At 35.8% G+C, this 6,000-nt stretch overlaps 1 long non-coding RNA gene across 3 annotated transcripts in view; it reads right to left on the bottom strand.

The window, feature by feature from the left end:
• Window positions 1–1,362: 1,362 nt before the first annotated feature.
• LOC125327956 overlaps window positions 1,363–6,000 on the bottom strand; it is a 45,482-nt gene continuing 40,844 nt past the window's right edge. For all 3 annotated transcript variants that reach the window (XR_007204468.1, XR_007204470.1, XR_007204469.1), the window contains exon 5: window positions 1,363–1,940. This is a non-coding gene — a long non-coding RNA (uncharacterized LOC125327956). The remainder of the gene's footprint in view (window positions 1,941–6,000) is intronic.

Below are 6,000 nucleotides of genomic sequence, written 5' to 3'. Positions count from 1 at the left end.
TTTCTGACATACTTATGACAGTTGGAAACACAGTAATCTAAACTAAAGTAAATAATGTAAAGGGGCTCTTTTTATTGTATGAACAAAGATAAAGTCTCTGCTTTGAACAGAACACTGAAGCACTCAGATACCACATGTTTACGAGAACAGACAGTTGGTGAGTTATTTGTTTTTAACACTACTATAATGATCCTGACAATAAATCATCATTTCACATAGCCTTTCATTCATGCAGAGAAAAGAATGCTGGAAAATAAAAGCTAAAAGAGGCAGAAAAGTGTTTCTAGAAGGACAGCAGCCTGTTACTTAAACTCCTTCACATGAAAGGTCATTTGTATAAAGCACTATTAGTCAAGATACCCCCCAAAGCTCAGGAACTATGCACAGTTTGGAGAGTGATAGGTGGGAGAGTGGGAGTGTTTGGACAGAGCTTGTAGCTTCAAATCCAACTTCAGACTAGAGCCATTAGTCTTAGGCTAATGAAAAGAGTTCTCTGACCCTTTGTATGTCTTCCACATTATTGTTTCGAGGGCTGAATCCACTACAGCTCAAAATGCAGTATTAAAACCTATCAACTTAATTGAAAGTCTCCCACCCTTGATGAAGTCAACATTAGCAGAAGAATCACAGAAATTGATAAAGAAATGAAGTTCTGTAGACGTGATGATAACTTTCTGAAACTCTCACTAGACATTACTGAACAAATGCAACAAAGCTGGCAAGTAGCTGCTATGCCCACCTAAAGACAGGTAGGACTGAATTTGTGGCATTGAGGTTAACTTCCTTGGAAAGTTTCTTTCAGCTGAGTCAAGAGTTAGTTCCGCTAACATCTAAACAAAGAGAATTCTTTTCCCAAAAGTATATCAAAATAAGTCCAAATACTGATCATGAGGAAAATTCCCTCGAGAGAAAAGTAAAGGACTCCAAACTGTGTGAGCAAAAATAAATTGTTATAAAAACACAAAGCGTAGAAAATTTGACCCAATGAAAAGGTTAAAAAGTGGATTTTTCCCACCTACAGTATGGATTGAAACAGTTCTCAAAAACAAAAAGTTGGTATAAATAGAATGATATTGTAACCTCTAGTACACTGCTACAAAAAAGGGAAATATTAAAAGGAAAACAAAGACATTCTAACTATCATGTGAACTTACTCTTGCAACAAGGTATCCAGAAGCAAGCTGCTGATAAATTTCCATTATTAGAGTCTTTTATCAAAAAGTTGCTCACACAACTTTCATAAATTGCAAGAATATAGAATCACAGAATATTCTGAGCTGGAAGGCACCCACAAGGATCATCAAAGTCCAACTCCCAGCCTGAACAGGACAGTCCCAAGAATCACACCATGTACCAGAGAGCATTGTGCAAATGCTTCTTGAACTCTGTCAGGCTGGTGCTGTGATCACTTCCCTGGGGAGCCTGTTAATATCTTCGACGCTCGTTAAGAATTGGGTATTGATCTAGGTAAATTTTTATGACCTGTGTCTCAATTTAATGGTATACGCTGTTTATCATTCTGGTGGTTTGCACAATCTTGTAACCTCAGCTCTTCTGGATTATTAAAATGGCAGTTGCCTGATTCTTTGGGAGCTTCCTCAGAAAGTGGACGGACTGGTAGGTAGGAAGAAAGCAAAAACTAACCTACATCTCTTCTAGGAATCTATAGTTCTCCTAACTTTATTCTGAAACAGTCTGTGATTATTATTTTTTCTTACTCAAAAGGGTCAAATTTGGTAAGAAGACTGGGAACTGATGTAAAATACCCCCATCTACAAAGTTATAGTTCTACCACAGGTGTAGTTCATGTCCTCTTCAGTCCCATGCTCACAAATCTCCATGATAATGTCTTCCGAAATGCAAAACAGCCAAAATTGCAGTAACTCCAGAATCTGTAGAGGACTTGGACATCTCATTTTAATGCACTCAAATCATAGTACCTGGAAAAGAGAAATGGTTCACATCCTGACACAGGTACACTTCCTAAGACAAAATTTTTCAGTCAAGTTCCACCAGTTATTTAGTCTTGGTGAAATTTCTCTCAGTTACCCAGAAAAATCTTCAAAATTGATCTCTCTTCCAAATGTTACCAAGCAATAGGTATCTCTAAGACTTTCTGAATGTCAGATTAAGGGAGGTATTGTTTCTTTGCCCCTCTTTTTTTTTTTTTTTTTTTCAGCTAAAACAGTGTGTATGCAGCAAAAAGACTTAAAATCCTTTCTCTTCAGAATTAATTAAAACATAATTATTAAGAAAATTATAGGAAGAGTGCAATTCAGAATGTGCTGACATTAGGAGAATAAATAAAACTAGAAGAAATTAGGAGAATAAATAAAATCCCTGGAGAAATTGTTAGACCTGATTTCAGTGTCTTGGTGCAGCCCTACTCACAGAGACTCTTCCCATGTTTTCATAATGTGCCAATCAATGCTCAAAAGTAGAACTATTTGTTTTTATTCTTGAAGAGAGATATGCAAAGCAATTCTGAAGTCCTATTTTACTAATATAAGGTAATGAAAATGAAATATTAATAATATAGTAAACTCTACTCTAGATATGAAAAGCAGTGCATACTTATAACTTGTACCTATAGTATTCTTTAACAGTAACATTATTGCATGTAGCTTTTGGCAACTACATTTTTATTTTTCAGGCAAAGCTGGCAACAACACAAAGGCATGGAAACATTGGGCAAACTCCAGCAGCCCTTTCTTAGGCAAGATGTCTATTTAAATGAAAGATTTAACCTACCTTTTAATAGGATAAAAATTAATTATGAATAGAGTATCTTAAATTTACTGCAAAATAGGATGGTCTTCTTGCTTGCACTATTTAATGTTTTGATTTCCCATTCATTGTTGAAGCTGTAACTAGCATCAGTTGTTACATGGTGGCTCAGTTCCAACATAAATCATTTAACCTCCTCTTTATTGATTTATATTAGCATTTATAGATGGCACTCATTGTCTTTATAGCGCCTGAGATCTCACATTAATTAAGTTCAAATTAAAATAAACAATGAAATGTTGAAACATCCTGCAAGGTTTCTTGCCTAATGCCTACATTCAGTTTAGAGCTCATATCATTGTCATCCTAGAAATTCTAACTAGACAAACCAAATCAAACCAAACAAATAAACACAGCAAAAAAAGAAGAGCAATGAAGGCATGTATTCAGTCTTGAAATTACTATTGAATGGGTTTATCAGTAAATGTCAATATTGTACCAGATGTCAGACTATTTTTTTGCAGTAGTATTATATGTCACCCTATATATCTCAGTGGTATCTTTCTTATGAAAATATTTTAATCATTACTGGAGAACATTACATTGTATTTTCCCATCTCCAAGAACTCCAATGTTCTTGGACGCACAGTAAGTTGCTCTTTTTTTTCCCATCTTAGAAGACAAATTTATACCTTACTTACAGTATAGTAATGTATAGTTATGTAATTCTCAATCAATTCTGTTAATTTAATCCCATAACGATATCTTTAAGGGTAAATGGTAAGCACTCTGAACAGTAGCATAGGACTGCTTTGAGAACTTTTTTTCCAAGTCAAGAATGGCAATCTTCAATCTTTCATAACAACTATCAATAAATAAATGTCATAAATATTATAAAAAGACTAGAATATTATTATAATATAGTTATAAAAATGGTCTGCAAGAGCATTTTTCTAACTCACATAGAACATTCAAAATTTAATTCAGATTGGAAGCTCTCACATCACTGAAGCCTTTCAATGAACAATTTCTATTAATTTAAACTGGAAACATTACCTGGATGTATTCTGACAATTTTAAGAGATGTGGGAAGCAGCCACTAACTGTGTAGCTAAGCCTTATAACACTTGTTCAAAAAGATATCTGACTTTCTGCCCATAAATCTAGCCCTTGCGCTAAACCTGGGCAGAGATTTCTGCCAAGACATGCTGAAGCCATTGCTAGAAATAGCAAGTGGGAGAGAGTTCCCAAATATGTGCTGCTGTGGCTTGGCCAGCTCTTTGCAATGCCACTCTTTTCATGGATCTCATATATTTTGCTCCTCCTATAGCCTAACCCAAAGTTTGGGTGGACAATTCTGTAGAGGGACATGCAGAAGCTCCTGGTGAAAAAGATGCAACTGGGAGAACTCACACAGAACCCCCCACTTTCCTTCCTTGATCTTTTCACCCTTCCGATGGGTCTCATATGTCTCTCAGGGAACAATAAAAGCAGTTACTCCTTAGCAGGGAAAAGAGAATTTGGAAGCCAAGTATGACAGCATGGCAGGCAAAAGCCATGGCCTCACCAACAAAAGGGATTAGTCCTGTCAGGAAGTAAGGAAGTCATACCATGTGTCAGGGTCACAGTCCAGATCAACAGGGCACAATCACAGGCACTGGCTGCAGAGTAGCTCAATGCAGTCCTGGATCAAGCCAAATGTGAGCGATTGAGCCAAGTGTGAGAGCCTCTACTTAGTGTAGCTGCCAGTGAGGGAGGTGGAAATCCCTCCTGCAGCTTCTTCCAGCTCTTCCTCAAATAACTGCAAGGTCATTTGAGGCTTCTCGACCAGGTCTCATCTGTCAGAGATACCCTCCCAAGAGGAAGAAGGATAGCTCTCCTAACTGATCCTAAGCCTTGAGGGAAAATTCTGCCACAGGATACACTGAAGCCCAAGGGTAAAGTCTAAGACGGAGAGATATCTCACAGCAGCCCTTTCTAAGGTCACTGGCTTTCTCCCTCTCCCTAACCTAAACCTAGTCTTAACTAACCTGGTCTCAGAGGTTTTAGTAAAGTTTTCATCAAGTATTCCTGCTAGTCATTGAAAAGTAACTATTCTTTTAAAAAACCCAACTAAATAGAAGACTACAAATTTCCTTACCTACATTATCTTTTATTATTGTTTTAAATGAAACATAATCTATGTATATGGTTTCTGTGTGTCATGTGTGATCTTAATTTTCTTCTAGGTTATGGTGTATTTCTATCATTGTTTTTCCATCAAAGTGATCTGTAGAGTGTTATTTATGAGACATCATTTTTCAGAATAACACAAATTTCCTGCTGTGATTCAGCAGTTTCTTGTAAAGACCATAATATTGATCTTCTGCAGAATTATGAGGTAGTGAGGGTAAAATAATTGTATAATTTATTTCTAATTTGGATTTGAAACCTCTGTTTAAATGTCTTTTATGTTTACATGCTTGTCTTTATCATGATGCTTCTTTAATCAGTTATTCTAATTATTTTACTTATCATTGTAAATAATTTCCAACCAGTAAGTTATTCTGACTTTACTCCAGGAAGAAAGGACATATTAAATCTCATTGAAAGGAATGGAAGTTAAACCAAAAATTCAGCAATAAGACCAATTAGAAATTCTCATTTTACTTTGCCGCTTTCTTTGCAATGCTGCAAAATTGTTCTCTTGGACATTTTGTTACTCCATGTGAATGAATTGAATTGTGGTGTCTAATTGCTGTTGGTTTACTAAGTGACAAGGCATTGTGTCAGTGACAAATATTCTGATAGAATAAAACTGTTAACACATTATACAAATACTTCTCTGAATTTTATATTTACTTTCAGCAAACATTAATGCCAGTGAAGCTTGATTGCCTCAGTATCTGCAGAAATGAAAACAAAGGAACTGTGAAGATTTCTGAATCCAGCTCATTTTAAATCTAGCATGATGAAAGTAAAGACAGCTTTTTCTACTACTGATCAACTCCAAATATTATGATTTTTTTTTCTCAATGAGAACTGACACACATTTACAGATTTACAGCCTCAAGAAATATAGCTTCTATTTTGAAATCCTGGTTAAACACTTTAAACACCTGAATACTCTTACTGAGACTAATAATTGAACAGACTTCACTTTGAACTCAGGACTACCCTTCTGAGTAATGTTGCACACACACAAGCGCCTGCAAGACTGAACATTGTATCTGTGGTTCTGAAACAGTTCAATATCAAGATTTACCTTTTCCTAAAGGAAAATTTAGTGAAGAT

The sequence above is a fragment of the Corvus hawaiiensis genome, chromosome 6 (assembly GCF_020740725.1).
Source record: "Corvus hawaiiensis isolate bCorHaw1 chromosome 6, bCorHaw1.pri.cur, whole genome shotgun sequence".
Taxonomy (NCBI): domain Eukaryota; kingdom Metazoa; phylum Chordata; class Aves; order Passeriformes; family Corvidae; genus Corvus; species Corvus hawaiiensis.
The sequence above is the reverse complement of the archived record's forward strand: the minus strand, read 5'-3'. Positions and strand labels throughout refer to the sequence as shown.